The sequence below is a fragment of the Scatophagus argus genome, chromosome 9, assembly GCF_020382885.2.
Source record: "Scatophagus argus isolate fScaArg1 chromosome 9, fScaArg1.pri, whole genome shotgun sequence".
In the NCBI taxonomy this organism is placed as follows: domain Eukaryota; kingdom Metazoa; phylum Chordata; class Actinopteri; family Scatophagidae; genus Scatophagus; species Scatophagus argus.
The window spans coordinates 1220776-1245865 of NC_058501.1; positions in this window are offsets into that span (position 1 = coordinate 1220776).

The following is a 25090-nucleotide window of genomic DNA, read 5'->3' on the forward strand; positions in this document are numbered from 1 at the left end:
GGTCCCTGCCCTCTTTAGCCTCCTTCTCTCTCTACAACATTATCTTTTCTCCACTCTGTCTTGCATGAGATGAGGTTCACAGCACGAGCAGAGTGATGTCTAAACCTTTTTGATAAAGTTCGTATAAAAGAAATTGAAAGATTTGTTTTCAAACACATTAAACATGTCAAGACATAACTGGTGAAAACATTAAAAGAATGTGAACCCTGTAATAACAGAATTATGGAATTAGACTGGAACGGTTTTTCCACAATTTTCAATTCAGGAGTTTTTGGGTGGCTTTGAAATCATGGCTCGATGATGCTCTGGAGCCATAATTAGCATAACCTTTAGCATCGGCAGTTCTCCCCGCAGTTCTCAATTACAGTCACTGTTGCCAGCTGTGATAAAATCCAGCCCCCCCCACAACCCTGCACAGATAGTGATATAGACAATGGATGGATGGATGTAATAAACATTTCAGTACACTGTAGGGTAATATTTAATAGGGTTCAATAAAAAAAATGACCAAATCCATAGTTTGAGTTCACATTACAATGCGCATTGTTTAAGTGCTTATGTAAACAGAGTCCGTGAAATACATGAAGAGAGTAGAGCGAGACAGAGCAGCTAATCACTTCTTATCCCCCACAACGAGAGGTCCCGAAAAGATTGCCTCTGTGCTTTGGTGCCCAGTTTTAGCAGGTTGTTATTGTTCAGGAGGCACAAACTTCTGTTTACATGCACCAGTATACTGGACTCATCGAACAATTAAGCTCAACTGTCTTCCATTTTCACAAAACAGTCCCTTCCAACCACAAGAGACTCAGAGTGCTAGTGTGACACTATGCAGAAAGTCACCAGAGAAGCTGGTTGCCAGACAGACTGCTGTGTGGAGAAAAAGAGTGTGGCCTAAAGAATGTATTGTCTAAATAAACACTAAGAAAGAAGACATGTACACTGAGAATGTATGAATGCAGATACAGTACATAGACAAAAGTATTGGGATACACCTCTTTATTACTGAAATCAGGTGCGGTGTGTGCTATAGCTGCAAAGTTGTCTATGCATTTAGAATGCAACTTCATTAGTCAGTGTCCTGATACTTTTGTCTATAAAGCGTATGTTGAGGTGTGTCTGTGATGCTAATAGATTATAGATATGCACTCGCTGTTGGCTATGGATAGAAAACACCTGCTAAATACAGGTTAAATGTTGGCTGTGGCAGGTAAACATTTCATGATTTCATGCCATCATGACAAAATGATAAACCAGCAGTGAACACAAAAGTTCTAATTGCAGCTCTTTTGGTAATTATTTGTCAACTGTTAAAGCCATTTGAATTACTATTTTTTTTTTTTTTTTTTGCTGAGTTCAGTGCGATTATGGCTGTTAAGGCTGTGTTATGGCTGTGTCCAGTTTCAGCTGTCCAGGTGGGGTGAGAACAGCTCCGACCCGTGATCCATCATGCCTCTAAGCCTACAGTCCGTTTTTCAACATGTACAGTAAGTCACCAGCTTTGCCATTGTACCATTGTGGCCCTTACTCAGAATGTTATTTGGGCTAGATATTATTTCAGTTCCAAAGTAAAGAATGCAGTTCATTGTCACAAAAACACTCCACGGATGCATACATTTCAGTTGAGAAGAAGCACGGATGTGTGTAACCACAGCCTAATCTCTCTATTCCTTGTTCCTCTGGCTTACCTCCTGCCTCAGCCTATCCCTGCATGAGACTTACCAGCCCCCATTTTGAAAAAGCAAGTTGCAGCACACAAATTTTACCCAAAAGCTGACACTTGAAATTTATTAGAAATATATTGTGCACAATAATCTCCACTGACAAATATTTATATCTGTGCTTTTTAGTTTGAGGTTCTCTCTCCATTTTGGCATTTTCTTTCAGAATGGGACCGCAAAAGGTGACCGTTTGAGTGTCCTTCAAATAATTTTGACTGAATGGATGGACCGCGGCATAGACAGAATGTTTTTAATCAAAGTGAATTTCCACAACCACACAGCTACACTTTCATGATGACTAATCATCCAGTGATTCCTCGTTGTTACCACTGTTAGCTGCTGCCATCGACTGTCTTAGTGATGTAAACTGTTGGATGGATCAAAACTTTCATCAAGGAGGAAAGGCTGCGGAGCATTAAGAGCAGGACCACCAGACTGAGGAACAGCTTGTGAGACTGTTGAACTCTGGAGGCCCCCCCCACACACACACCAACAAACACACCAACAACCACCCATGGAACATTTTGCACAATGCAGCCATTTGCACAGAACTCTCGAACTACTCATGTTCCATTGCACTACTGTTATTTGCACTACCCTGTCAGTCATTTGCACTACTGTTTATACTGTTTACACTGATGTTTATATCTTCTACTGTTTTTTTTTATATTATATGGCGTTGTTTATATTTATATTTATTTTGTTAGGCAATTGGGCTTATACCGGGACCGGGGAAACTAATTTCGTTCCACTCATGTTCTACGTGTGTGACATGACAATAAAACTCCTTGAATCCTTGAATCAACTCAACAATTTAAAAACAGAAATCATACTGTCTGTTTAGCCCCTTACATCCCCAGACACCAATCAGCCTTGGTCCTCTGTCCACCAGTTAAAAACTCACTGCCAGAAACCTAGGTGTTATATTTGACTCAAACCTCAGCTTTGACCCCCAAGTCAAAAAAATTTTCCAATCCTACTCCAACTGTGTATGATCTGAGGTGGACTGAGGACCTGAGGAGGACTAAGGATCCAGTGACCCCTATCAACATCAAAGTTGCCACTGTGGAGGTGGTGGAGTACAAATACCTGGGGGTGTACTTAGACCACAAACTGGACTGGTGCAAGAACGTGGACATGGTCTACAGAAAGGGCCAGAGCCGCCTCTATTTTCTGAGGCGGCTGAGGTCCTTCAACATCTGCAGGACGATGCTGAGGATGTTCTATGAGTCGGTGGTGTCCAGTTCCATCACATATGGTGTTGCCTGCTGGGGCAGCTGCCTGAGGGTGAGGGACACTAACAGACTCAATATGTTACACATGTAAATACCTGTATTTTTAGATTTATACTTATCTTGTTTTTAATCCTGTTCTATATCTTTCACTTTCTTTCTTGGTCGGGAGTGCAATGTCTGGACAAAAAAGAATTTCCCCTTGGGGATAAATAAAGGAATTCTGATTCTGATCTCCAGGCTAAAACCACTCCTCCTACAGTCTGATCTCAAAAACGTGGTCCATACCTTCATTTTTCTCCAGGTTAGACCACTGCAACTCTATTCTGTCTGGCATGTGTAGCCAACTAGCAATGCCTTACATGGTAAATATAGCAATATAGCTGATAGTTCAGTCCACCACTTGGGTCAAATTAAAATATCTCAACAACTGTTGAATTGATGGACATTCCTGTGCCTATTGCATGAATCTTAATGACTTTGGTGATCCCTTACTGTTTATCTAGCAACACCAGCAGGCCAATGTTTTCACCAAACCTGTAAAAAAACCTCAACACCCACAAGACAAACTGGCATAAAATCCCAAACATTCATCTTTACACAGCTAGAGTTGCTAGAGAATATCCCACCTTGTAGTTTAAGTACTTGAATGTGAATCCTCCCAACTGTAGTCTTTCCTACAAGATTTAGTACTCTTTAATTAAGTGGTTTTAATTTAACCATACCTTAACCTGACTGTAGTTGATATCCATCAACTTAATCCTGGGTTTGCAAAATCATACAGTTAAAACTATCTGTCTATCTGGCAACAGGTTTGAAAAGAGGACACATAGGTATTAAGTGGAAAGCTTAACTTATTTAATCAACATTTTTAAACCTAAGGAGATTTTTTTTATAAATGGACAGAACTGCATTTTTAATAACCAAAGGAATAGACAGCTCATACCCCACAGTTTAAAGCTCAATATTGTGCCTCATAAATAAGCTTTCCTTGTGTGAGGCAGATAAATGTTCAACATGTATGTACGTTGTGCATACAGATCACTCTGTATTCATTTACAAGAGAGCAGTGGTTCAGTAAGAGATGATTCTACTGAATTATGTCATCTGCTGTAAATCTACAGTATCTAAGACCACATGGCCCAAATACCCCTTATCCCTTGCAAGGTCATGAGGGCTGGAGCCAATCCCAGCTGACAGTGGGTGAGAGATGGATTAAATCTAAACAGGTAGCCAGTTTATCAGAAGGCTGATATAGAGATGAAGAAAAAAAAAATCATACATACAGTCACATCTACAGCAAGGTTATACAGAGTCACCAATTAACCTAGCTTGCATTCTTTGGACTGTGGGAGGTAACTGGAGCATTTGGAGGGAACCTACACAGATACTACAAAACTACACACAGCAGTTGAGATTATAAACATCTACCCTTACCAGGAAATAAGATGTTTCCAGATTATAGAATAAAAGAACTATTTCTACTCAAAACACATTTATTTTCAGTATAGCATAAAGGACACATAACATTTTTGTTTTGTTTTTGATTTGCTTGAAGTATTAGTCTGGTTTGTAAATACCTTCATGTTATGGCAGAAGTGTGTGGTATGACAACAGTGAGAGGTGCTCCAACTTATACATGTGAGCTAGGCGTAGCTATGAGTGAAACAGAAACTCAATTCCACGGGAAGATTAAAAAATATTCCTCCTGATACGAAACTGTTTATCCAGAGGCACAGCTGATTTTATCAGAGCACAGTTTGTTAGAGGATTTTTCATTCCTGTTGTTGAGGAAGTCTTCTATAACCCTTTAAATCTATTTCGCAACTAAATAGCTATGCTTTAAATGCACTTTAATGTATGTTTCCCCTCTGGAATAACCTTATAATACTAGCCAGATTTGAATGTTTTCATTTAATTAAAAATCAACTTTGTGTTGTGGCCTCTGCCCTCCTTGTGTGTCCCTCAAGCTTCTTGTGGTGTTTGCAATGTGCATGCTGATCAAAATGTGTGTGGTCTTCGGGACTGGGTTCACCCATGGAAACTCCACCCTCTACCAAAACTGGTTGAGGACCCTGGTTGAAGTGGCACCCAGTCCAGCCCTCCAATCCGGTGAAGACAATTGGGAAGAGAATGCTGACTATATGCTGACAAAAATCAACAATAGGTTGTCTGATCACTGGTAGAGGAGCAACGAATTGACCCAGAAGTTAAAAATGAATACTTTTCAGTTGTAGTCTGTATTTTCAGCTTTTTAAAGCGCATGATCTTTTTTTCTTTTTTCCCTGTGGTTGATTTCTGACAAAATTTTAATCTTGCTGGTTGAATATTTACAACAAGCATGCACCCTCAGAATCATAGTGTGCTGCTCTACTTGTGTCCAAAGGCTTGGACCTCCAAACTCAATTTACTTATACAAATATTTCTACCTGTGGAATGTCTGTGATTTTTCCAACCAGAGCTTAATCCTTTAGTCCAGGGGCTGGCAACCCGCGGTTCCGGATCCGCATGTGGCTCTTTCATCTCTCTTCTGTGCCTCCCGTGTCTAAGAGAGCATATTTTGGGGAAAAAATTATGTAAATAATGGAAACTTAGTTTAAATTTATTTCACTCTGTTTATTCAGGGTTTTGTTCATTGTTATAGTTATTTCTTTGGAGATTCAGGTGCTCTTGTGACATTAATGGGCAGTCGTGGATCAGCGGTTAGGGTGTCGGACCCGTAACCGGTGGATCGCTGGTTTGATTCCCCGTCCCGGTGTCCATGGCTGAGGTACCCTTGAGCAAGGTACCTAACCCCCACTGCTCCCCGGGTGCTGCACGCGGTCGCCCACTGCCCCGGGTTTGCTGTGTGTGTGTGCACGTCACTTGGGTGGGTTAAATGCAGAGAACAAATTTCGTTGGAGTGAGTTCCCTCCAATGACAAGATATGTCACTTTCCTTTCCTAATGTACTTGTTTTAATTTCAATTTCAATTTATTTCTTTATATAGCACCTTATACAATCAAAATTGTCTGTAGATGCTTTACAGAGACCCAGAGCCTGAACCCCCGAGCAAGCAGACAGTGGCAAGGAAAAACTCCTTTTTAACAGGAAGAAACCTTGAGCAGGACCCGACTCACAAGGGAGAACTATCCTGCTGATAGTCGGCTGGGTGAAGGGGGGGAAGAAGAGGTAGACAGGACAGAGAGGATGAAAGAGAGAGAGAGAAACATACATGTAATAAACATAATAAATTACAAGGACAGACATGACAGGTTGTTATAATTGGAATATAATTGGAATTTAATATTTTGTTGATCAAAATATCCATCATGTCCTATTTGCGACACCTGTTGCCGCCAAGTAAGTGACTTATTTTGGCCCCCAGTAAGCTAGCAATGGATAAATCTTAGAAGAGAAAAGTTTCAGACGAAAATATTTCGTTTAATGCCTCATGGACACATTCGTTTGCTTTTACTGCTGACAAAACTGGTTTACCAGTATGCTTAATATGTGGTGAGAAATTAGCAAACAACAAAAAATCACAGCTACAGCTGTGTGACATTTACAATTTCAGTGCAGGCTGCCTTCTTTTAAGTTTGAAGAAAATCCTCAAATGAGGGAAAGACTCACACAGGCCTCCATGGTATATTTAATTTGAAAATAAATGTATAAGTGCCAGTGTCTTTTTCTCAAAGTCCGAATGAATTAGGTGTTTTGCTTTGTTAAAAATAGAAATTAAAAATTAGTCGTTTTCTGGTTAAAGTTTATTGATCTCATAAAAGTAACAGATTATAGTTTTCATATATAAAGCATAAGTTTAAGGAAACTATACATGTGGTTTTACCTTCAGTTTAGTGAAATAGGTTCTGTGGATCCAAGTGAGTTTTAATTTGGTGGGAAATGGACCAAATGGTTCTTTTAATGCTAAAAGTTGCTGACCCCTGCCTTACACCTCTAAGGAAATCGAACATACACTATGTCCTTACACACACACACACACACACACACACACACACAAACTCTACTTAATTTACCTGCAGTGTCTTATGTCTGGAAAAGTAATGAAGCTTAACAACCATTGTATGACTCATTGCATGCCACACTCTGGAATGTCATTTTAAGTTAATGAGTGAACATATAGTATGAGTCATTAGGAGGCCACAGAATATATAATATATGTGTTGCTAACGTGGGTGCCACTCCTTGACCTGTACGAGGGAACATGCCATTCTTCCCTCGCTCTAAGTGTCAGGTCTATATCAGGATCTTCCTCCAGGACTTTAATCTCCAACAGTCTGCTTTTTACTTTGTTGCGTCTCTTAAGTGTCTGATACTGTGCCAACTTGTACAAGAGGCATCAGTCTAGGCTTCTGCAGCCTCAGACTGTCTTTGATACATGTCTCATACACTGTACAAACTGTTCATAAACTTGTGATAAGTTACTGTACAAGTTGTGTAGTGTACATGTTTTAGGTTGATATCTCTGACAGAGTCTAGACCAGTTGCCTGAGCCGGATCATCCAAACCCTATAAACACCAAGGTCAGTTCTGTATGCTGCCACAGTGTACAGTATGTTGGCAGCCTCGCGAGATCCATGCCCTTCCTTCAACCTTCTTGTTTGTGAGGACCAGGCTGAGGCCTGTCGGACCTCTCACATGCTTTCAGAAAAAATATTTAGTCTGGATCAAACTTGCAAGGGAGTCAAAATGATAACATGTGCACAAGCAGAGGAAAATGATGGGAGGATGGGATGGGGGGACAGTGAGAGAAAACAGGAAAGAGTGTGTCAGTGGGACGGGTGTTGGATGTGAGAAAGTCACTCTGCTGAGGTGTAACCTAATCTGGGAGGATGAGGAGGACACCAACACCTTATTAGTTGACAGATCTTTAGGATTTAAGAACAACAGCTTTAGTGAACAAGTGAGTGCGTCTGCCACTATCAGATCATCCCTGCACTTTCTGCTGATGCCACAAAAGCCTGGTGGGGTTCCAGGAATCACACAGCTTAATACTACTCTCAGTTGTAATCTTAAAGTTTTCTGACTGAACAAAAGGGTATTACAAAATGTTTTAAAGTTGCTACAATCAATAATTATTACCATAACAATGACAATGTGTAAATACTTTGACAAAGTGAAATGACTAAGATAAGATCGACCTTTATTAGTCCCTGTCATTGACTTGTTGGCATCTCTAGCCATGTGTTCAGGAGAACAACAGAGAGGCCTACACGTCCCTCCAAAAGCCTGAGCCAGAGTGACTGACCGTTAGTAAAACGGCACCTGACTCCCCGTGATTTACACCTAGATGTAAATCTGAATTTGAACGTAGACCCGGCACGGACATTGACTGTGATCAAGCCATCTCCACAGGGGTTCAAAGTGACATCACTCAGGTAATAAAAAGGCATTGCAACCCTCATGCGTTGCTTTTTTTCCCTGTGCGCTGTTGTGACAGTGGGAGCTCCTCCAGGCTTTCCTTGGCGTCCCAGTCGCCAAAAGGGAGCAACCCTCAGATGTGGATCACGTTATCCAGAAGCGCACACCAACTTTGATAAAGAAGTAACAAAGTTAGTTGTTTTTTTTTTTTCCCACCGGTGAGCCTCCCCGCTGCCTCTGATGGACACATCAGCCCGTATCACCAGAAGAGCGAGATAACAGTGTGGGACTCAAAAACTGAGGTGGTGAACTTTATTGGGCTCTTTGTTCTTCTTCTGTTTCTATCTCTTCCCCTTCACACCTTTACACTTGGCATTGAAGTTTCCACAGGGCATCAACATCATACATTACAAAGGACAAACATTACAGGTTGTTATAATTGGAATACTGAAAAACTATGTATTGTATTTATTTGTTTATTAGCTAGGCGGCACGGTGGTGCAGTGGTTAGCACTGTCGCCTCATAGCAAGAGGGTTCCAGGTTCGAATCTGCGTGGGTTTTCTCTGGGTTCTCCGGCTTCCTCCCACAATACCAAAAACATGCCCATTAGATTAATTGGCTACTCTACATTGCCCCTAGGTGTGAGTGTGAGAGTGTGTGGTTGTGTGTCTTTGTGTGTTGGCCCTGCGATTGACTGGCGACCAGTCCAGGGTGAACCCAGCCTCTCGCCCGTAGTCAGCTGGGATAGGCTCCAGCTCCCCTGCGACCCTGACGGATAAGCGGTGTAGAAAATGGATGGATGGATGGATGTTTATTAGCTGATATGTTGTTCAAGTTAATTATAATAGCACTACATAGAAGAACGACATGGGCAGATGTTGACAGTGCACATTGAGTTTGTCAGAGGGCTGGATGCAGGTCAGCATGCAAGTCTACTATGGGATCTCCTAAGATGCACTGAGCTTCTAATTCTCCTTATACACATATTCATGTCCCATCAATGCATGTCACTATTTTCACTTCTTCCAGAGTCTTTGTGCTTTCTCGTCTCGCAGGTTCCCATGGATGGTATCTGGACCTCCTGCTGTGGTCCCTCTTGACACTGACGACTGTCATTACCACCTGTTATATTTCTGCATTATTAGTATTACTTTTATTACTATAACTACTACCACTATCACAATTATTATTGCTAATACTGTCATTGTTGTTATCGTTGTTGTTATGCATCCCTGTGTCCCCCCCCACCCTTACTCTCTCTCTCTCCCACAACCCAACCTGTCAAGGCAGATGACCGTCCACATTGATCTGGGTTCTGCTCCGAGGTTTATGCCTTCTAAAAGGAAGTTTGTTCTTGCCACTGTTGCCAAGTGCTTGCTCATGGGGGGGTTTGTTGGGTTTTTCTTGGGTCTCTCAGATCAGTATAAGATGAAAAACCTGCTCTAATTGAAAAGTGTCATGCAACAACTGTTGTTGTGATTTGGTGCTATATAAATAAATTGAATTGAATAAATAACAATAATAATATGTTTCCTTTAGCCAGAGAATAATGACTGCTTTGCACATGCAAAAATGCACTGATCATCTTAATGGACATGAGATGTGCTTTGTGATATTTAATATTTAATCTCACAAATGTAACAAAAAGAAAACCAAATTTGGTGCCAATGAATTAATTATACTAAGTTCAAAGTGGATTTTACCAAAATGATAAATATTTTTACAATGTGATAACATTTTTATATTTATATTTATATTTTATATTTTTTATAGTGGTGTAAGTCTGTATGTCACATTTATTATTGGTTAATGATACCACTTATAAATGATGACATTGGAAAAATACTGGGCAGATTTTACCCCTTAATTTTTTCACAGTTATTATAATAAGTAGAGCTGACAGAAAATTTATGTCAAGGCTTATCATTTCAGCAGTGGGATTCAGAGGTCTGGTTAGGTCACTTCTTTTTAACTCCATACGCTTGGATTTTTTGATTTTCAAACTTGTAGTCTTTAGACCCAACTGATCTTTTTCCCAGGATGGGACAGAGTCTAATGAGCTACAGCTAAAAATACAAATATTGAGTTAAATTGGCCTGAAGTTGTAGACATTGTGTAGTGCATTTATATATATGAAGGTGTAATGTGATTACATGAATACATATAACTTTGGATTCATTTATTGATGATAGATCACATTTGTCACAGACATCAGTTAAGCTGCCATAGAGACATAAAATCAGACCAGTCCAGTGCCATCTACACTAAAAACACTACACTGCACTACACTACCCAAAAAAATCCCCTCAATTTTGAACTTAACATATTCCCATGTTTTATTTTCCCATGCCTCAGCAAACTGGTCTCTGTGAATGTTCAGCATCCTGCTTGGTAATCTGCTCTGCGCCAATCAGCCCAGTGGGATTCAGCAGGGTGGTCCACCGTCCCATTGAGGCCCAGACAGACAGGGATGTTGGCTTTCTCGTCTCTGGCTCCATGGATCTGCCCAAGGGAATACAGGGACTGTCTATGGGCACCACACACAGACACACACACACACACACACACGGAGAGAGAGAGAGAGAGAGAGAGAGAGAGAGCGAGAGAGAGAGAGAGAGAGAGAGAGAGTCTTGTTTCCATCCTTTTTGGGGACATACATAAGCACCACCTAACCATAACAACAAACATTACTTGCCTAATACTAACCCTTATGTCAACCTAACCTTAAAGCAAGTCTTCACCCTAATATTTTATGATTTATGTTGTGGGGAATTGCATTACGTAGGTTTGACTGTGTAAACAGATTTTTGTCCCAACAACTACAGGAATATGCATACACACACACACACACACACACACACACTCTATATTGTACTAACAGTACAGCGATCAAAGTGAGGAAAGAAATTGCCAAAAAGGGACTTCCATACTGCTGTGGAGCTGTCTTTATCCATTCTTTCACCAAATGAGTGTTTGTTTAATACAAAGACTTTGTTTGTGTCTTGTTAAAGTTAAAGATTAAAGTGACATATTTTGTCATTGGAGGGAACTCACTCCAACGAAATTTGTTCTCTGCATTTAACCCACCCAAGTGACGTGCACACACACAGCAAACCCGGGGCAGTGGGCGACCGCGTGCAGCGCCCGGGGAGCAGTGGGGGTTAGGTACCTTGCTCAAGGGTACCTCAGCCATGGACACCGGGACAGGGAATCGAACCAGCGATCCACCGGTTACGGGTCCGACACCCTAACCGCTGATCCACGACTGCCCCTAAAAAAAAGTATTATGTATGTTAAAAGTATTAACAACAAAATTTACTTTAACTGGGCTTTAATTGCATAAAATCTGACTTAATACTACACTATTTGAGTGAAGCTAGCAGAATACAATATGAACACTAGAATGCTGCTTCAGAGAGGATTTTAACTTTATTGATTTGTTTTGCGCAGAACTCTCAATATAGTTTTGTTTGAAACTCTATGGCTCCAGTTGCTAAGTTCACCATTCTCAACACCAGACTTACACTCTTAAATGTATTTGAGTAAGTCTGTAAATCACAGGTGGGCTGTAGTGGTCAAGAAAGCTCAACACACTACAGTATTACAAAATACATGTAAAAAGACAAAACACAACTGTATTTTTTCTTCTGTAGGTTCCTTTGCTATGATGTTGCACACTCTGACAGCCCTCATATATGCCTTCTCTATGCGCCAATAAATGTACAATTTCATGTGACACCAATTGTAATCATCAGTCAGCTTGGTATATGGACTAATGAACTGCAAAGAATTCTGTTGCAGTAGTTTAGAAGTAGTCTTTGTTAGGATAATTCATCCAGCTGACAGACAGATGAAAAATCACACCCTCTAGACTGGCTGCAAGAAAAAAATATTAATTTATTTCTAAACTTGATCTATATTTTCTGTCTAATTTATGATTAGTTGGTAACACTTATATATTAAAGTACACATATTCACCATTAACTAGTTGTTGTAATATGAATATTAGTAACATATTGGCTCATTGTAAAGCATTTATTCATACATTATTCTGCAAGACCATAATTCTACAACTACTTATAGACCATTGAGTAAGAGCTGTCCCTCAGTAACCTAGTGATAGTGCATATTGATCACTAATTATGATCTTAATATACTTTGCTCAGTAAGGGCTTTATGGCATTGTGGTATGCAAGAATAGTCAACACTTAATGACTGTGCTCTATTCTAATGTAACATAACACAAAACTACAAGTGTTGCCAGTGTCCAAATAACTCTAAATTAAGTCTAACTAGAAATATGGTCCTTATTGTAAAGCAAGGTCTTACTCATACCTAATTCACAAAGTTCTTTCACTGACATTGCCGACTATCAGCAGGATAGTTCTCCCTTGTGAGTTGGGTCCTGCTCAAGGTTTCTTCCTGTTAAAAGGGAGTTTTTCCTTGCCACTGTCTGCTTGCTCAGGGGTTCAGGCTCTGGGTCTCTGTAAAGCATCTAGAGACAATTTTGATTGTATAAGGTGATATATAAATAAATTGAATTGAAACTGAATTGAATTGACACTGTAGATACAAACCCAGCCATCACTCCTCCCCTGAACGTAACGGTTCTCACTATCTCAGAGAACATATCTGACATGGACAGTCTCCTGTTGTCTGAAACATGTATGACAGCAGGGATACACTTGCTGTATGAGCAGTGTAGCTCCAGCAGCACCCTATCCTGAATTTTGGGGTCTCATCTGTTTATTCAGCGTCACATCAATGGTTGCAAAAATCTTCACTTAAACTGACTAAGGTACACACACGCAAACACACACAAGGGCAGGAAGAGGAGAAGAAGAGGGTAGGAGAACGTACAGAGAGGAGAAAAAATACATACAAAGGAAAAAGAAACCCAGAATACAATCTTCACAAATATAGTCTGAAGTCTGTTTCAAGATACTAGTTGAGAATTTTTTTCTCACAAGTATAATTAATTGTGTACATGTTGGAGTTTGAATGTCACTCTATACAACTTAAGAGGGAATATATTATGTATATATATTATGTACCAGCTAACATTGGACTCCTGTTGTTCCATATCGAACAAGAGTGGACTTTTTTTGTAATGTACATCAATAAAAAAAAAACAACAACCCAGAATTCCTGCAGTACAAAGTGCAGATTTAGTACGCCAGTATATTGAAAAACTGATCGACATCCGGTGCTTATGAAACAACAGTCAAGAGCCAGGAGAATATTTTAAGGATAAACAATTTTAAAGGCCTGTTCTGAGTAGATGTTCACTCTTTGATGCGGCGTTTAAATAAACGTGTGGGAATGTGTCATTAAAATACCTCCAGAGGCAGTGCTGACACTTTTAGAAAATCTCTTGGCAGAAGTTTAAAATTTCACTAGAGGGTTTTAGACATGCTTTTAGTATAATTTAAAACATGTCCAAGAGGAGACCTAAGAAATGTCCTCTCTTAGCTTCAAGGGCCAATGATGGGGATGTCTCACACACATAAACACACACACACACACAAATGCCGAATAACTTGCTGTAAGCGGGAACTGCTCCCTCATCCTTGAGCTTGAACAAGTTATAGAAAAGAAGAATGCAAGTGGTAGTTGCACATGAAAAAAAAGTAAAAACTAAGATTGCTATTGCTATTGTTGCCGTCAGAGAAAAACTCTTTTTTGCTAACTTTGCTAGAGCAACCTTGCTTTCCTCTATGGATATTGTACTGGAATTTTAAGCAGTGTTTAACACCGTAACCCCAGGTCCTTCTCTCCTCCTCTCTGTTCCTTGCTCTTGTCAGCTCACACTGAGACTCCCACAACTTGATCCAGGTTGGTGTGCCTGTATTCAGAATGCAGCAGCCATACTGGGCTTCAGTCTACTCAGGTTCTCCACAGTACACTGCTCCTTTGCGCCCTGAGCTTAGGATGGAAACCACATGCCACATTCCATCCACTATGTTCTGCTACAGCCAGCCACCTTGCTGCTTCCTGTTGGGCCCAGATCCTGCTCAACAAAATCACAACTGCTTGCTGTTGTGGCTCCACACTCACCTGCTCAAACTGCACCTTGACAGGTATTTATTTATTTTTTTTTTATCTCTTACTGTTTCTAAATGTAGCATTTGAAGCTGTTCAGCATATTTGATGAAGCCTGGTTGGGGCTGTATCCTCACTTTTATTGGAGGTATTATTTATCTGTTTGGTCCATTGGCAATGTAATGCAATGGCCTACTATCCTTGTGGTCATCACGTACCTTAACACTCTTTCATGTTCTGGCCCACACATGATGCTGGTGGATTATGATACCAGTATTTACACATAGCTGTAATTGTTGGTGCCCATAGTGTCAAAATCAAGGTCAGTATCAGTAGTGACTGGGGTCAAGCTGTCCTGAACCAGCTGGAAACTGCAAACTATGTCTTGTCTTTCATGGCTTCTCTTCCCTTCTCTCTTGTTCTGTTAAGTGGTGAAGTGATGAATTACATTCATTTCCATACATACAACTCTTCATTTGTACAGCTGGAATTGGGAGCCACATGCCCACAATTTGCTTGAGCAATTCAATGAAATTGCTTGGACCAAAGGGACAGCAGAAAGTACTTTAACCGTCAACACGAATGCACTCACGCATGTTTTGCATGCATCTGTGAGGTTTGTCTGTTTGTCAGAACCCAAGGTTTCCCAGCATTGTAAACAGATGATTAATGTCATTCTCTTCACATGTCAGTGTTGTTAAGGTTGTGGTTCATTGTTATATGATTAGATCAGGTCGCACAAAACTGGTGCTGCTAATCAGAGCCTTATTCAACATACTTCTCGGTCCTCCTGATCTATATTTCACTTACATATGCCTGCACACAACACTTAAAAAAATCTTTAACCTTAGGCTGGAGACTTTCCTGAACTTGTACCTATGTTTTCATTTATTTCATGAAGGAAGACAATGCTGAGCTTGTTTTCACCTCTGCATCTTTAACATAGCAGCAACCAAATAATTTAATCGCTGACATGCAGAAGGAGGTCACCCCTTGTATCAATTTTCAATAAAAACATTTTGGAGTAAACTTCCTGTTAGTGAATGGGTTTGTTTTCCTTGTTTTATAATCTTATTCTTATTTCTCAAGAGAATTGGCATGAATGGATTAGAACATATCCCAGAAATAAAATTGTATATAAACAGCCAGGGAAAGAATATCATACTGGACATGCCTCAGGCTCTCTGACATTACCCCATTTGTGTGACCCAGCTTTTCTTAAGCATCCTGGATGAAAAGCAGAGACACGGGGGGCACAGCAAAGTGGATTTTTGTAGAGAAGATGGGGAGTAGGATGTAGTAGAGATTTAAGTCTGAAGCAGGACAAACATTTTGAGCAAGCTTTAAATCCTTTCAACCTTGTAGGATTCTTCAGCACAAAGAACCTTTTCTTTAAAGAACCCAGAGAGATGCCTCCAAGAACCATTAAAAGATGTTTTTTTCAGCACCATAAAGGCTACTGCAATGTACATGGAGAGAAAAAAATGGGTTCTTTAAGGAGCTTGGTTGACCCAAATGGTTCATTGAAGAACCTCCTTTTAATGGTTCTTTGGTAATCGTTCAGAACAAATGGTTCTAAATTATTATGGGTGAGTTGAACAAGTACTTGAACATAGTTGTTGGCCATGTATTGTCATTCCTTTTTTACTTTATTCAATTACAGACAAGTAAGGAATTGAAAATGTTAGCTTCAGCAAGTACAAGGAGAATCCAATAGACCTATTGTCCAAACACAAACAAACAAACAAGCAAACAAAGTCAGTCACTAGGATGGGGTACATAAACCCCTAAAACCTTACAAGAACTTGTGCATGCATATAAAAATCAGGAAATACTGAAAGCATTTGCCAGCTACAGAGGAAATGTCATACATACTCTACATTGTTATACATTCTGTGCAAAACATAAAAGCTATACAACAACCAGGTCATGCCATAGAGCACACACATATTTCAGAGGTCCATCAAACCAACCAAAACATGAAATAAGGTACAGAATATGACAGATATGGTCTAGATTTATATCTTGTCAAATATAATACGCAGTAGTCGCTATAAAGTTCAGATCTAAACTCAACAAAAATAAGGATTCGAGGATTCAAGGTGCGTTATTGTCATTTCACACACGTAGAACATGAGTGGAACGAAATTAGTTTCCCTGGTCCCAATTACCTAACAAAATATGGTAAATATAAATATAAACAACGCTGTATAATATAAAATATAATAATATAATATAAATAATACAATAAAAAAGCAATAGAAGATATAAACATCAGTATAAACAGTAGTGCAAATGAGTGACAGAGTAGTGCAAATGACAGTAGTGTAATGGAATGAGTAGTTCAGAGTTCTGTGCAAATGGCTGCATTGTGCAATGTTCCGTGGGTGGTTGTTGGGAGGGTGTGTGTGTGTGTGTGTGGGGTGTGAGGTGTGAGTTTGGCAGCAGGGGCTACAGAGGACCTCCAGAGTTCAACAGTCTCACAGCTTCTGGGAAGAAGCTGTTCCTCAGTCTGGTGGTCCTGCTCTTGATGCTCCGCAGCCTCCTGCCTGAGGGGAGAGGGGCAAACAGTTTGTGTGAGGGGTGGGTGGGGTCCTTCATGATGCAGGAGGCCCTTTTCCTGCACCTGGAGGTGTAAATGTCTGTGGTGGTGGATAGGCTGCGTCCCACAGTCTTCTGTGCAGCTTTCACCACCCTCTGCAGAGCCTTCTTCTCTGCTGCAGAGCAGCTGCCGTGCCACACAGTGATGCAGGAGCACAGGACGCTCTCCACCACACATCTGTAAAAGGATGTCAGGACTGAACTCCCCAGTCCGGCACACCTCAGCCTCCTGAGGAAGTAGAGGCGCTGGTGTGCCTTCCTGATGAGGCAGGAAGTGTTGTTGCTCCAGGTGAGGTCGTCCGTTATGTGGACGCCCAGGTACCTGAAGCTGGAGACCACTTCCACCGCTGTCCCTCCGATATACAGGGGAGGAAGGGGGGGATGTCTGCCCCTTCTGAAGTCCACTATCATCTGCTTAGCCTTCTTCACGTTGATGCAGAGGTTGTTCTCTCTGCACCAACCCTCCAGGCGTTCCACCTCCTGCCTGTAAAATAAATAAAATAAAAAGATTTGTTCTGTAAATTTTTCTCAAAAACACTCATCTCAAACTCAATTCTTTGGCTGTTCTGTATATAGCTTTCTAATAAATAATAAACATAAATAATGTAGAAAGTACATCATCAGAATGTAATTTCTGATCAACCTATAGCAATTTCAGGCTTAAATTAACTTCTGGTGAGTCCTGCACAGTTCCTGTTTAAACCAAGATCCATGTAGGGTCGCAGTGGAGGTGGAGCATATCCTGGCTGACAGTGGGCAGTCAGTGGGTACACCCAGTAAATCGCAGGGCTTACTTTTATCCATTAATTACATTTTCAGCTTCTTGCAGCACTCCCAATGCACGCACATTAGGTTAACTGGCCACTCTGCATTGCCCCTGAGTGTGTGTGTGTGTGTGTGGGGGGGGGGGGTGGTTGACTGTCTTTGTGTGCCAGCCCTGTGACTGACTGGCGACCAACCCAGAGTGCATCCTGTCTCTCAACCGTAGTCAGCTGCAAACCTGACAGATAAAGCAGTATAGAAAATGGATTGATGGATGGACTTGATAACAGTTTACATAATTTTTAAGCATTACTTTCCTTCATAGTTTAATAATTTTTAGTTCTGGGCTGATTCTGTCTGTTGACAGCCACATATTTCAACGCCAGGTTGGTATCTGGGAATATTTCACTATTTTTTTTCTATTTCATAGAAGAAATGATTTATTCATTCTTTGAGAAAATAATCTGAAACTTCACGATAATAAAAAGAAATTTTAGTTCAAGCCCTATTACATAATATCACCTGCCACCAGTTATCTCCAATAAACCTTCAGTACTTGAAAGAGCCACATGAAGTAGTAGAAGATGTTCTTCAATTGGTGATTTTTTACCCTTTAGAAGAACCATTTATTTTTCTGATTATGGCCAATTGAATTGAATTGAATTCAATTTTATTTACATAGCACCTTATACAATCAAAATTGTCTCTAAGTACTTTACAGAAACCCAGAGCCTGAACCCCAGAGCAAATAGATTGGCAAGGAAGAACTCCCTTTTAACAGGAAGAAACCTTGAGCAGGACCCGGCTCACAAGGGAGAACTATCCTGCTGATAGTCGGCTGGGTGAAGGGGGGAAGAAGAGGTAGACAGGACAGAGAGGATGAAAGAGAGAGAGAGAGAGAGAAACATCAAAATTACAAAGGACAAACATGACAGGTTGTTATAGTCGGAATTCTGAAAGACTATGTATTGTATGTATTTGGTTTTTTTTTTGTTTGTTTGTTTGTTTTATTTGTCAGTCTTGTGACAGTATTTTTCTGCTTGAACCTTTTCTACTATCATACCTTCCCTGCAAAAAAAAAAGAAAAAGAAAAAGAAAAAAAGCTATTAAAACTCAAAAATTTGAGGTAACTGACTGCAATAGATTTTTGCTTTATGAGTCCAACTAAAATTGAGTTTTAAACACTTAAATTTCAGCTGTCCTAACTAATCATTTTTGGTTCAGATAACTTACCTTTCAAGTCTATCAAAACTCAACATGAGAAGTCATGGCAACTAAAACTGTTGTGTTATGACAATATATCTTTTTTATCAATCAATACTTGAAATTTGGAATTCTACCAACAAAACTTCCATACAATGACAGTGGTGTCAATTAATTTCTGGACTATAGCAAAATAACCCTGACAGGGGCAAGTCCTTTCTGTGTAAAGCAGGCCCAAATGCCAGCCCACACAACTAAAAAAATAAGAAAAACAGGCTCATAAAGTTCGATCTGTGTGGACAATGTCAGGCTTCTTATTGCAAGAGCTTGGTTTTCAGGCTCCGCACATGCTGTGAGCAAGAGGGGGAAAGTTCCATGAAGATGTGCTGCACTGCTTCAAACGTATACCTTAGATGTTTGGGGAACTCTATGTTTAAGGCATAGAGCAGGCCAAAAAGATAAGCAAAGGCAGTGCAGAGGTCTGGAAGGTCTTTGAGCACATTAGCCTCCTCCAACACCACTACAATGTTGTTGACAGTTTGACAAAAGGCTGGTGCACCATCATCCACAACCACGGTGAACACTTCCATTTGGATCCCTTTTGTCTGTCTGTCTTATGGATCGGTGTCCTGTCGAAAGCAAAAAGATTCAAGATTCAAGATTCAAGAGTCTTTATTGTCATTATGCAAGCATAACGAAATTTTGTGCAGATTCTTGGCTTAAAGCAGTGCTTCTCAAATAGTGGGGCGCGCCCCCCTGGGGGGGCGCGGTGCGATGCCAGGGGGGGCGCGTGTGACCCTGGGGAACATGCTTTTTTTGCCGTACTAGAATAAAGTGTAATTGCACATCCACTACAGTAGTTGGCAGTGGCGCTCTCATTGTCAGAGTGTGCGCAGGGAGTATTAGCTCTATGGTGTAGCGGGTTTTTTGCACCGAGCAGGTGATATGAAGTGCAGTAAGCGAACCCTTAAGAGACAACATGAAGAAATTTTTAACAGGGATGAGAAGAAAGGCGGAGAGAGACGAAGATAATGAGACAAAAGTAACTCACCCGAAAGCTAAGACGAGGAAATATGACGAAGCATATGTAGCGCTTGGCTTCACTGTGACTACAGTGGGAGACGACAGACCGGTGTGTTTACTGTCTAAAAATGTTGGCAGCGGACAGCATGAAGCCAAATAAATTAAGGCGCCACTTGAAGGCATTACATCCCAATCATGCTGATAAGCCGCTGGAGTTTTTTCAGCCAAAACGTGCCGAATATTGCCAACAATCATCCCGCTTTGTGAATGCTACTTCAGTAAACCAGCGAGAATTGTTAGCATCCTATTATTACATATTATTAAATATTATTACATATTATTATTACTATTATTTATAGTCGCGGCGGAGAGTGAGTGGGGGGGGGGGGGGGGCGCGAATTGTTTTCTACTTGCTGGGGGGGGGCGCAACAGAAAATAATTGAGAAGCACTGGCTTAAAGCACACCTATACAGTGGTATGAAAAAGTTTGGGCACCCCTGATCATTTTCAGGATTTTCCTTTATAAATCATTGGTTGTTCGGATCAGCAATTTCAGTTAAATATATCATATAGCAGACAAACACAGTGATATTTCAGAAGTGAAATGAAGTTTATAGGATTAACAGAAAGTGTGCAATAATTACTTAAACAACATTAGGCAGGTGCATAAATTTGGGCACCACAACAGAAAAATGACATCAATATTTGGTAGATCCTCCTTTTGCAGAAATAACAGCCTCTAAACGCTTCCTATAGCTTCCAATGAGGGTCTGCAGCATTCTTCTTTACAAAAAATCTCCAGTTCAGTCAGGTTTGATGGTTTCCGAGCATGGACAGCCCGCTTTAAATCACACCACAGATTTTCAATAATGTTCAGGTCTGGGGACTGAGATGGCCATTCCAGAACGTTGTAGTTGTTCCTCTGCATGAATGCCTTTGTAGAGTTTGAGCAGTGTTTGGGGTCGTTGTCTTGTTGAAGTATCCAGCCCCGGCGCAACTTCAACTTTGTCACTGATTCTTGAACATTGTTGGCAAGAATCTGCTGATACTGACTGGAATCCATGCGACCTTCAACTTTTACAAGATTGCCAGTACCTGCACTGGCCACACGGCCCCACAGCATGATGGAACCACCACCAAATTTTACTGTGGGTAGCAAGTGTTTGTCTTGGAATGCTGTGTTCTTCTTCCGCCATGCATACCGCCCCTTGTTCTGTCCAAATAACTCAATTTTACATTCATCAGTCCACAGCACCTTATTCCAAAAGGAAGCTGGCTTGTCCAAATGTGCTTTAGCATACCTCAAGCGACTCTGTTTGTGGCATGTGCGTAGAAAAGGCTTCCGCCGCATTACTCTCCCATACAGCATCTCCTTGTGCAAAGTGCGCTGAATAGTTGAACGATGCACAGTGACACCATCTGCAGCAAGATCATGTTGTAGGTCTTTGGAGCTGGTCTGTGGGTTGAGTTTGACCGTTCTCACCATTCCTCGCCTCTGCTTATCAGAGATTTTTCTTGGCCTGCCACTCCGGGCCTTAACTAGGACTGTGCCTGTGGTCTTCCATTTCCTCACTATGTTCCTCACAGTGGAAACTGACAGCTTAAATCTCTGAGCCAGCTTTTTGTATCCTTCCCCTAAACCATGATGTTGGACAATCTTTGTTTTCAGGTCATTTGAGAGTTGTTTTGAGGCTCCCATGTTGCCACTCCTCAGAGAAGATGCAAAAGGGAGAACAACTTGCTACTGGCCACCTGAAATACCCTTTCTCATGATCGGATTCACCTGTGTATGTAGGTCAAGGGTCAATGAGCTTACCAAACAAAATTTGTGTTCCAATAATTAGTGCTAAATGTACTCAAATCAATAAAACAACAAGGGTGCCCAAATTTATGCACCTGCCTAATGTTGTTTAAGTAATTATTGCACAGTTTCTGTTAATCCTATAAACTTCATTTCACTTCTGAAATATCACTGTGTTTGTCTGCTATATGATATATTTAACTGACATTGCTGATCCGAACAACCAATGATTTATAAAGGAAAATCCTGAAAATGATCAGGGGTGCCCAAACTTTTTCATACCACTGTAAATAGCAGCAGAAAATTTAAATTGCACCCTTAAGAGCAAAAAAAATAAATAATAAAAAATTAAAAAATAAATAAAAATATAAAATACAAAATGAGGTAGATAAAAGTGCACTTAGTGTCAGTCTGTGGTATGCTGTTTGTGTTTATGCGGCTAGACGGAGGAGGGTGTATGTATGTGTGAAGTCCTGTAGGGGGGTGGGATGTGAGTGTTTCACTGTAGGGGGGTTATTGCTTTAACAGCTCTGGGGAAGAAGCTGTCCCTGAGTCTGTTGGTGCTGGTTTTAATGTTCCTGTACCGCTTTCCTGATGGAAGCGGTACAAACAGTTCGTTGCCCGGGTGGGTGGGGCCTGTGGCAATGCGTCTGTCCCTTTTCTGTACTCAGGCAGTGTAAACTGAGTCCAGATCTGGTAGACTGCAGCCCACAATCCCCTGTGCTGTCCTCACCACCCGGGCTAAGTACTTCCTGTCCTCTGCTGTGCAACTGCCATACCACACAGTCACACTGAGACACAGGATGCAAAAATTCAACCAAATTCAATATAAACACTGTAAAGATAACACTTTATTTAAACACCCTATGTCAGGGTGTAATTCTGAATTTGTGAATGTGCAAAAAGTTATTATTCTTTATGTATGCATACAAATCCATCCCTGCTGGAAGTGATGTAAATCAACCCCTGGAGTAACTACAGCCATAGCCTACATTAGAAGACAGTCTTTTCTCTCAGCCTAAACAAACCTGAAGTTTACAGTCACTGTAATGTATAACTTTTTGTGTGTGATTCGGATTGCAATTCCTTTGTAGATGTGCTGTAGTTGTGATAGTGTGTTAAAGTGTTAAAGAGAAACTAAACTAAGGATTTTTGCCTAAACTATGCTTCATTTTCACCTTAATTAAACAGCTTATGAGTAACTGTGATGGTTAGATAAATGACTTGTAACTTGTTACATTGAGAATGGAGGCTTTCTGCCTTCCACCTGGCATCTCTTGGCTGAAAACCAACCTTGCAAGATCAGTGTCTCCAACTGATCTTGCTCTCATCTCAGCGGCACCGCAACACAAACATCGGAACGCGTATATGATAAATAAAGTTATCCAGCGCTCCATGGATTGCTTTCTTGCCAGCTTTGTTGAAAACAAATGCACACGGCCGGGAGGAGGGTTGGCAAAATAATAGTAGAAAAATAGTGGAAAAGCGACCAGACTTGCATAGTTCCCCTTTAAGTGAATGAAGGAAGTGAGTACCACTTTATTTCAGCACTCATAAATTTATAAGGAACATTGCAATCATAGCACTGTTGATTGAGTACAGTTTGATTTCTGTTACTGGTAAGGTCATGTGCGGTCAGATAATGGTCAGCAGCACCGCTGCCATTAAGGTATGAACTGCTCAGAACAGACAGAGCACTTCTACCATGTAACTCAGCTTAATGACTAAACTATAAGGATGTTGGATATTTCATGTTTTCTATATTATAAAGCCATATGGCATAAAGAATTACACATATTTGCACGACAACTAATGTGCACTCATGGTTGACCAAAAAACAAAAACAGACATTCTGTACTCACCAGGCATTTCAGGAAAGGCTTCTCTGAACTGTCACGGAGAAAGACAGGCAGACCTTCTAGACATGCTCTCCTTCGATCCATTGTGATGTCAGATGTCTGGAAATTGGACAAAAGAAAGACATGGGACCGGTGGATCGCTGGTTCGATTCCCCGTATCGGTGTCCATGGCTGAGGTACCCTTGAGCAAGGTACCTAACCCCCACTGCTCCCCGGGCGCTGCACGCGGTCGCCCACTGCCCCGGGTTTGCTGTGTGTGTGTGTGCACGTCACTTGGGTGGGTTAAATGCAGAGCACGAATTTCGTTGGAGTGAGTTCCCTCCAATGACAAGATATGTCACTTTCATCATCTTTCATCTTTCACAATCTTTAGCTAATGATAACAGACTTTCATAACAGACTAGCTCCTGCCTCTAGCACCATTGTAAAGAACCTGGGTGTTAGCTTTGATCAGGACTTGTCTTTCAACACTCACATAAAGCAAATCTCGAGGACTGCATACTTCCATCTTCATAACATTGCAAAAATCAGGCATGTCCTTTCCCTAGATGCTGCTGAGAAGCTCATCCATGCTTTTGTTACCCCCAGGCTGGATTACTGTAACTCTCTTTTGTCAGGATGCCCTAAAAAGTCCCTCAGGACTCTGCAGCTCATTCAGAACCCTGCAGCTCGTGTCCTGACTAAGACTAAGAGGCGTGACCACATTTCACCTGTGCTGGCCTCTCTACATTGGCTTCCAGTAAAATTTAGAGTAGAATTTAATATCCTCCTCCTAACCTACAAAGCCGTGCATGGTCTGGCACCATCATATATCACTGATCTCATTGAACCATATCAGCCCTCTAGGATGCTGCGTTCCTTAGATTCAAACTTACTGGTAATACCACGAATCTCCAAATGTAAATATGGAGCCAGGGCCTTCAGTTTTCAAGCTCCTCTGCTGTGGAACCAATTACCAGCTACAGTTCGGGCAGCAGACACCCTCTCTATGTTTAAGAGTAGACTTAAAACCCTCCTTTTTGACAAAGCCTATAGTTAGACCAACCCCTAGTTATGTTGCTATAGGTTTACATTGCTGGGGGAGATCCTTAGACACCAAGCTTTCAGAGCAGGGGGACTCACCCATCATGTCCCATCACCGGACAGCACTAACTCATCCTCTCCCCCGGAGTTCTCGTGCTCCATCTTTTCTCAGCACTTCCGGAGTATATTGCTGGATCCAGAATCTCCTACCCCGCCCTCCTGAGGCCTGGTACTGCTGCTGGATCCTGAGCCCTCTATGGCCCTGCCTACTGCACTGGTACTGCTGCTGGATCCAGAACCCTCTCCATGGTCCTGCCTGGATCCTGCTGCTCCTGCTCTGCACTGTTCTCTCTATCCTCCCTCTCTCTCTCTCCCTCTTCTTTTTCTCTCTATCTCCCCCTCTCGTGTCTCTCTCCATCTCCCTGTCTCTCCTCTCCCCCCCCTCTCCCTCCCAGGCGGTCTGG